We start from the raw sequence: 9777 nt of genomic DNA, 5'->3' as shown, positions 1-9777 counted from the left end.
GCTTTAGTGATGGCTTCCCTCATTACAGTATGGGGAAGCAATTCACGGATCTTCACCAAGTGACTGTGGTAAAAAAATGATTCCAACTTGAGGCAAGCATTAGCATCATCATAAAACTCAAGAAGGAGGAAACCGAAGAGAGAAGACCGATTGCTCATATGTATAGCCCGTCGCCCCCACCTCCCCTTTGCAACACATCTGTTGGGTTGGGTTCAGGTGGGACCCATGTGGCAGACAAACCTATGGTGGGCATCAAGCCATGATCTTGTGCTTTGCTATTACTCATTTACTCCTACTACAAGTTTATTATCAGTATTACTATCAAGAAAACAAGTGGTGATGCATTCATTTTTGTTCTATCTGAGTGTTGTTGTGCTGGGATTATTCCAGTGTGTTAGCCTCATTCTTAGTTTTTTTTCATTTTGTCGCCTCATTAGTTTCGTCTCGTCTTGCTCTGGGCTTCTAATGCACCATTAGTTTGAGGATTTTGTTTTTATTCATGATGTGGATGTCGAATCCACCGATGCAACAAAGGACAAGTGTCCGAATTATGAGAGTCATAATTGTAGCGTATAGTTCAACCTACCAGAGTTCAAAGTATGATCCACATTGACGGTCTAGATAGGGGTTTTATGAGCATGTCAATTTGCACGCGGTGGCGGAACATGACAACTAGGAGGGGCGATTTTCTCAGCCCAAAGCAATAGCACGGGCCGAAGAAGCAACTTGTCTCGTGTGGGCCGACATTTTTTGGGGCCAAATACCTCGGTTTTAGTAAGGATCGGGAGAGGGAACGCGGTATAAGATGGTCCCCGAGACCAATCCGTCGGTGGCAACACGTGGACTAACATGGTTACCCTGAAGCCCATTTTTCGCTCTTGGATCCTCGATGTCTAGATGTGCAGTGTGGCGGTGGAATGAAAGTGATCCTAATGTCATAAAATTCATGTTGATCACTCTGAGTTGGTGGTTCTATTGAGTCAGTAAAATTATTTTGGCATGCAACATGGATGTCAGAGTTGGTGCTGGAAAGGCCAAGGTTCGAATTGTTGTGGGCGGCATTGCTTGACACGGTGCCATAATTGCAACGTGCAACCTTTATCTACCAATGTTCAAAATCCGACACCACATTTACACACGCGCGATCTCATATGGTAAAGAATTTCCAACGTGTATGCTTGTAGCACATGTGCGGATATCTTGAAGCGAAACACAGTGTTTTTGTGCCGTAGTATGTATGTAGCACTGAGTTTTTCTAGACAGTAAGAGCGAGCTAGAAAATATATAGTGGTAGTACATAATGCGATAAACTCGCAGTTGCCTGGGGAAAAAAATGTAGGAGTAGTAGCATATAAATACTCTCCCACAACGCTCGGCTAGCACAACTCCTCATGCACGCATCTGTTAATGGGAAACGCGTGAGCGGTACTATTTGGTAGTAGATGTTTTCCTTTTATTTGTTTATTACTATTTATTTATTTGTTAGGGTTTACTTGGTATATATTGTATGGATGTTTATTGATCATGTGCCGCTCTTATTATTTGGAACGGTTTTGGGTGTTGCGTGCACCGGCTCCTCAGAGTGAGGAAGCAAGAAGTAGTAGTACTAGTAGTGGTAGCTGTTGATAATTTATTGTTGGCTTGTTATCTTGGCTAATCATAATGAGAGCGGTCCAAATCAGGTTACTAGTAGAAACGGAAGCTTCTGGTGGCGGCAGCAGCTGGCCTGGCGTGGCGACACGACGAGCGAGCGAGCTTCACTCACGCTCGACGCCACTCGCTCGCACGCGTTGGGCGCCTTATTAACCTGGTCCTACTCGAACTTAGATTTATTCTGTTGTTTGTTTCGTTATTAGGCATAAAGTGTAGTAGTACCACATTCTCCGGTCACTTCTTCTCTCTTGTAAATATCTTTTGGGTGCTTTTGTAAATATTTTCATTAACTAATTAATCAGAATATACTACTGTACTACTACTTTCGGGAATATTCTAGTATTAGTTTTTTTGTCGCAAGAGAGGGAAAACGGTTTCAACCCGTACGAGATACCAAACGGGCAGTGTCACGAAACGCAATAGATATGCTGTATAGCGACGTGAGGGCGGGATATGGGTGCGGATGGAGATGGATTGGCACGAGCAGTAGCACTCAGCCGCGTTGAACACATGCCCGCCCAGAGACCAGAGGCAGGGTGAGTAGGGTCCATCATGTATAACGGACAGACACCAAAGAGATGATGATGATGATGATCATGGTCGTCGACTCGTCGTCGTACCGACTAGTATCTCGTTTCTTTCCCGTGAGAGTTTGCTTGGCAGTACGGTCAGTGGACAGTGCCGGTGCCCAACTTCACGCTCTACTTCTCTCTCTCAAAAAAAAAAACTTCACGCTGTACTCCTACTATTTCCCTACCCCTTTTTTTCCTGCGGGAGAACATACTGTAGTAGTACACCTGTCGCACCCGGACGAGAAATTAATAATGTGATACTACTAGTAGTAAATAATCTCTTCTTTTGTTGGCTGGGAAAAACAGGAGAGGAATCGTGGCATTCGTATTCGCAAACAAGAAAAAAGAAAAAAAAAGAGGTATCGTGGCATTCGCTGCTGTTACTTTTACGCCCGTGTCAGTGACATTCACTGCCGAGTTACACGGTCGCCAGGGGTGCGCCCGCTCATCTCATCAATGGTGGTAGCGACAGCAGCTCTAGCTTTACTTTCCTGCAGGAGCGGCTGGCTTCCATACCGGGTGTGACCAACCTTGGATGGCCTGGCCAGGTCAGGTCAATTCAGACAGGACAAGGCCAGGCCAGCTAGGAAACAGCCTTGCTTTGCTTACACTCTCTTTTCTTTCTTTCTTCTTTGAACAATAGAGCTTTTTTTTTTTTGGAAGGCGAGACGCCGGCGGCTCCCTGAAGATGGAATAAAGGTCTCCCCGCCTAGCCCCCGTTTCGGCGGTGCATCTAGCATCGTTGGTGGGCGTGTGAAGGTGTGTTTCCGGTGGATCTACCTTTGGTGGATTTGCTCGGATCTCGTCGTTGTTCGTCTACGTTCGTGTGTCTTCGGGTTGAATCCTTCGAACCTACGTTATTCTTCATCGGCGGCGGTTGCTGTTCTGGTGCGCTGGTCCTATGGGGCCTTAGCACGACGACTTTCCGACTGTCTACTATAACAAGTTGTGCCCGACTCCGGCGATGGAGGGGTGATGACGGCGGCGCACCTTCGGCTCGCTTCAGTGCTTGTAGTCGTCGCTAGGTGGTCTACAGATCTGGATGTAATTTTTATTTCTGGTGTTCGTTGTACTGCAATGATTGAAGATGAATAGATTGGAAATTTTTTCGCAAAAAAAAAAAACAATAGAGCTTTTTTCTTTTTCGGACTATGTTAGTTTAGGATTCTTTTTTTGCGGGAAATGTCAGTTTAGGATTTAGGAAAAGAATTACTCCCAAATATAAGACGTTCTTTTTGACACTTTCAAGTGTCAAAAACGGAGTAGTACAACTTAAGCAATCTGTACAACATTTCGTAGTACCATTGTTTTGAAACCTAGGTGAGACCTATTATGTTTGCTTGATCAGTGCCGCGCGGACCAAGAAAGAAAGCAAGGACGAAAACGGTACTGAAGCACCGCCACGCAACCTCCGGCCCTGTTCCTTGAGGCTACATTACATCGTTGTCAGAACCGACCTTTACTACTCCGCTCTCTCCTTTTCTTTCCACCGTGGTCACGTCCGGCCGGCAGGCGCCCACGCCCTGCACGCCTACACCCCCTCGTACTACATCAAGCTAGTAATAGTAGTGTACGTCGTCACGTCGCCACTTCACTTCAATGCCCTTGCCTTGCCTTTACTCCGTGCATCCAACATTCCAGCCCAACCAGTGTCAGCTCCTGGTACGCCACCACGACCACCACATCAAGGCCATAAAAACTTCACCATCAGAAACAACATCACAAGGGATATCATCATAAAGAAACCAAATGCAGACATCAAAGAATCACATGTGTGGTAGGAATGGCCATATGACTTGAATCTTCATCACTCACTCACTCACACACTCGTCGATATTATAAAATATATATCGAGAAAAACCACGGTCGTTCGTACAAAACTGTTTGTTTGTATGTACAGAGTAACAGAGTCTCAAATACGATGATGACCTGATGTCAACCTACTACGAATATGTATGTACATGTTTGTTGTCTGCTGCTGTCGTCGCCTCGCCTCGCCGCCCCGCGCGGCTTATTGTCCGAGTCTAGCACTCGTATAAAAAATAACTCCGGATGATGATGATGATAATGATGATCTGCTGCTGCTCTTGTCAAACCCGGGGGATCATCATCATTGTTCAGCCGTCGGTCAGAAGAAATTGACCTGCCGGATGGGCGCCGGCGCCAGCGACCGCTTCTCCATCAGGTTGGGCTGCAGAGGGAACAGCCCGAACGGAGAAGAGCCCGGGAATCCTCCCCCTCCCCCTCCTCCCCCAGCAGCTGGCAGCGCGGTGGCTTGGCTGAGCAAAGCACCCCAAACAAAACGGAAGCAATCATGAGTGAGCGGGGAATGGAATCTGGTCTGGTTTTGGGAGAGTTCGTACTACGCATTTGTGGAATTAGATATGTGAGCTGCGTACCTGTCAGCAATGTACGCCTGCTGCCAGGATGGCATGGCCGGGGCTTCCCCCAACGGCCGATGCGATGATGACATGAGTGGCCACAGCCCTGTTTTCATCAAAAAAACAAACAACCCACGTCTCTGAGCAACACGGAACCATGATTGATTCTATCATAGCAATGATTACAAAGCATATAAACATATCAGGAAAGTTTGATTAGTTTAGTCAAGTGTATATATCTGACTTTGGCGGTTTCTTATAATGGGAAATCAAACAGATTCATTACTAGATCCGAATTTCCGCTTCATATTGTTTACGCTTTTATCCGCGTGAAGTGGTTCACAAATATCCGATAGATGATGATGCACTTGGTTGTGGTATGCGATGCACATATTTGTATGCAGTAGAAAACAGTTCCAAATCAAGATTTAATAACAGAGGAAAACCATGTACCTGGCTGTACAGGAGGATTCCCATAACCTGGGTATAGAAGATTTTCCTGCATGTTAGGACAACCAAAAGTTTAGCTTAAACACTAGATTTTCACTCGGATATGTAACTCCCATGTCACAAAGAGCAACTCTCACCTCTTGTCTATTTTCTGGAACATGCTTACCAAGATCTACAAGAAAGGGAAACAATATAGAACATAAGTCAGAGGAAACAACACATTAAGCACATGTGTTTTTTTTTTAACTTTGAAAAGATAAATCTGTCGCATGAATGCATTTAAGCTGTTTCAACATCAATTTGCTTATATCTCACAGCATGCTAGAACATGGGTTAGTCCAGCATAATATCTTATCCCGTTTTGCTGTACAGAAACTCTGAAGCCAGTAATCATCATGTTCTGACTAGTATAACACATTTGTTTCCAGCTAATACAATACGGTTTCAACTATTAACACCCAAGAGCAACACTACAGGAGTGCAGTTTAAGGTATTCCTTCCAAGTTTCATGTGCAGGTTCAATATGACCGATTACTGTTTTCGAACAATGGTACACACAAGATAATATTCAACAGGAGTGAAATGTTTTGGTACCTGATACAGAGCTTGGCTTTAGGCTGAGAGTTAGATCAAGGTCATCAGATTCTTTACCAAAACACCAAAGGTCCAGTTCCAACCTTGGTGGTGTTGCTCCTACAAAAGGAAGTGGGAGCTCGATCAGAAAAACCTTAAATGTATTAGATTTTCGTATCAACTTCCTAGCAAATGAACTGTGATTACAGAACTCACTAGGCTCATTCCTCTTTGAGTAGGAAGCATCATGGAGAGGTCTTGGTACCCACTTGCGCACCTAGACCACTCAAAAGTCTAAGGTACAGAGAAAAGCAAAGCAAAGTACCCGTAGACAACTCAATGTGGAAATTATTACATTAAAGAATGGATGTTGTAGTGCTTGCTCAGCAGTTGGCCTTCTTCGTGGATCCCAGGAGCAAAGTTGCTATAAAAATGACGAGAAAACAGTAGCAGGTTAATGAGGAAAATTATCACCACATAAATAACATCAAGGACAAAAGCTGGATTATTCACAGCATTCAAACTCATTGCTATCACAATCTATGTAACAATGCAATATAGATTACAGAGAAACATCATGACAGAAGTCTTAGTGCTGATACTTATACGCCAGGTGTAAGTAGAATGAACGGACATCAACTGGGGCATCTACAATTTTACACGCGCAAAGGACAACTTTGCTCCAAGACCAGAAAAAAAAAACAGTGGTTCTTTGCCGTACCTTGATCAAGTCTAAAGCTTCCAGGGAAGCATTAGGAATAAGCTCCCACAGATTTCTTGGCGGAATCTTTGGAACAGATGATAAGTATTAGTGCCACAAAAGCATTTCATCCAATGAATGTAGACAGAACTCATTTTCACCTGAAAAAACTGGAAGCTACTTGAACGAGGCAGGTTCATTCCCTCTGGCCAGAGGGAGTAATCTGGGGTCCCAAGCACAGCGCATATCTTGTATACCTGATCTGTCTCACTATGATAAAATAAAATATTAGAAAGGCAGAGCGATAGAGGTCAGTGTAATATAAAGAGAGATACAAGTAATCTGGTCTAGATTTATGCTATGAAAAGTAGAGATCAATACATACGTTTCACCAGGGAAAAGTGGAGACAGTGTAAAAAGCTCAGCCAGAATTGCACCAATGGCCCACATGTCTGTGAAAGAGCACATTTATTTATTAATGACAATATCATTCAGGCATAAAGGCTCATAAGGGGAAGCTATAATGACACAATAAGATTAAAATATGAGGAAATATGGCAAGGTGTCATTTATTTCTCGTATTAGATGGGAGTTACTATGTGTTAGGCAATTAGAAAACAAGATAGAATAAACAAAATATAAGCAGTAAGCACAAATTAAAAGAAAATAATTTACAATATAACGGAATCCTTTTTATGCATAGAATCTTAAACCAATGAGAGAATCATCACCTATAGAAGGTGTGTAAGCTGAAGCTTGCAGCAGCACCTCTGGAGCCCGGTACCTTGAACATGACAGGTAAGGTTAAGGTAAATACCCAATAGAGTAACATGGCCTTTTCATACAGAAACTCACCATCTGGTAGAGACATAATCTGTGTAAGGAGGACTGGAGCATACTTCTCTTGCCAACCCAAAGTCAGCAATTTTAACAATTCCGTTTGTCACCAGAAGATTTTCTGAAAGAACAGAATTCCCCTTAGATTAGTCATTTTACTGGTACAGAGGGAGCATCATTCAAACAGAATTTACTCCACCAAATTACCAGGTTTCAGGTCACGATGAAAATATCCATTATTATGCATGTACACAAGGCCTTGCAGTATTTGGAGCATAAACTTCCGTATCTCCTCTTCAGAGAAAGGAGCACTCCTTTCTCTTATAACATCGTATAAATTACAGTCCTGGAAGGGAGAAATCAGTTACATTTGAGTACCACAAGATGTTCAAGAGAGCATAGGAAGTTTAAAAACTCAAAAGGCTCCAGCCGACGTAAGATGAATTTCTCACAGACAAATTAAGAAATGTGAACCCAAGTAAATACACACTACAAGACTAGTGATTATCCCTGAGACACATGTAGGTAGTCATAACACTTGGTACAAACATCAAAAAGAAGATAACAGACCGCATGTAGGAATTGCTATTAATGTTTTGCTTCCATAAGTTAAACAGTAAAACCGATGCCAAGAATAACATAATACCATGTGTTCAAAAATGAAGAACAACTCGTGATTTTCCATCGTCACCTCCTTCAATTGCACTATGTTGGGGTGATTTAGTTTCTGGAGGGCCTGCACAAGGATGGTTCTCCATTAACACAAAATGCAAAACAGTGCTGTTTGATCAGATACGATGATATACCCATCACTGAAGAATATTACCTTTACTTCTCGCAGACTGATGCACTCTTCCCAGTGGTAAAACTTTCTCTTCATCTTTTTAACAGCAACCTGAATGTAGTAAAAAATAAATTAAAATTGCTAATCTCTGATGGTTACAAGCATAAAAGTCACAGGATAGACAAAGGGAAGAAAAATGAGGCTAATATAAAAGTTACAAGAAAGCAGAGTCCTTTGACAAGAATGCACTTACAATTTCATTTGTTTCTATATTGTAAGCCCTAAAAACGTTTCCACAAGTCCCATCACCAATCTCCCTTATTACTTTATACCTGCAAAAATTCAGAAGCCTCGTCAAAAACTAGTTCATCCGCCAGAAAATATACAATGGGCAAAAAATAACTATAGCTCACCTTTCCATGGTCGTTAACTTCACTGACAGAGGCTTCAGCAGGAATCACTGAACAGTAACAAAACCGAGCACTGTTGAACCCGCACCACCTTTGAAGCTCATGACGGTAGTAGGTTCGCTAGTACAGGGTTGCATAAGAAGAAGAAAGGTCCAGACGGGGGTGTCAGAGCATGAATGGTTATGCATCATTATTTGCACAACTGACATGCTTGTTGCGGCTTCAGTAAAACTCAGCAACGCATCATCCAATGCATCGGCGTGGACACGCTGAAGCCATCTTCAGATCCCCCCAGAACGTTCATCGAAAAATCTGCAAGAGGTAAAAGAGATTTTGCCTCAGTATCTGACTCTCAAGAGTGCAGACAAAATTGCATCCCCTTATGAACAGATGCAGCCAAGAAAGTAAAGTAAATCGAGCACACAAATAAAGATGCGTTCTAATGGCGGCAGTTTATCCTTTTTGGAGCCAAACAGAGTTTCTCTCTTCTGTTAGATATATCATCAATCACCAACAGACTTGACAGAAGCGACTAACCATTTCCCAACCAACGAAACACGTGATGGACGCAGCAAAATAAAAGGTGGAACAGTGGCCACACTATCGGACAAAAGCGAAACGGATCCTCGAAAAACAAATCGAACCACGCACTCAATCAGAACAAAATCAACAAAATAATGGCGGAGATGACTTCCGCGCGAAGGCCGAAGGGTACTACAAATCCACCACGCGCCATGAACAGTCGTTCTGGCGCAGCGGGGCCAGAGATCTACTCTGGAAGGTTCGAGGAGGAGGATGCGAATTAGGTGCCAACCAACGCATTTAAAACAGGCAGAGCCGCGGAAGGATGATGGTACAGACGGGGAGGGGTGTTAGCCCCTCCGCAATTTGCGCCGGAATCGGTTGAATCGCGGCGGAATCCCCAAACCGAAGGCCGCCTCAGACGAGGCGAACGCTAACAAACCCGTAGTAGATCAGGAACAGCGATTGAACGCCGCGGGATCGCAACCGAAACGCCCTGGCGCGGACGCCACATTCTCCCATTCCGCACGCCACCTCGAGGATTGCAACCGGGAAGGAAAAACAAAATAAAATCCCCAACTCGGCCTCAAAACCGATCTGAAGAGCGCCGGGCAGAGATGTTAATTAATAATAATCAAACCGAAACGCAACCACACTGGCCCGCCTCGGACGAGAGGAATCGCGGCGGAAACCCCTGAAAAATTCGCGCAATCCCCCCCGCACGAGCCGCAAACTCTATTCGCGTCGGACGACGATTCGGGGCGGAGGAAGGGCGCCCGCGCTGCCTGGCGGGGGCCTCGTAAATCACGGAGGAAGACGGGAGGGGAGGGGGGAGGAATTCACCATGATCGGCGGCAGCATTTGCGGGGGGGCCGCGGCGGAGGGAGCCTCCCGT

General features: G+C 44.3%; 1 pseudogene; it reads right to left on the bottom strand.

Annotated features, from left to right (window-relative positions):
- Positions 1–4000: 4000 nt before the first annotated feature.
- LOC119312829 lies at positions 4001–9777 on the bottom strand (annotated as a pseudogene).

The sequence above is a fragment of the Triticum dicoccoides genome, chromosome 5B (assembly GCF_002162155.2).
Source record: "Triticum dicoccoides isolate Atlit2015 ecotype Zavitan chromosome 5B, WEW_v2.0, whole genome shotgun sequence".
NCBI classification, from domain to species: Eukaryota; Viridiplantae; Streptophyta; class Magnoliopsida; order Poales; family Poaceae; genus Triticum; species Triticum dicoccoides.
This window is presented reverse-complemented; position numbering and strand designations above follow the sequence as displayed.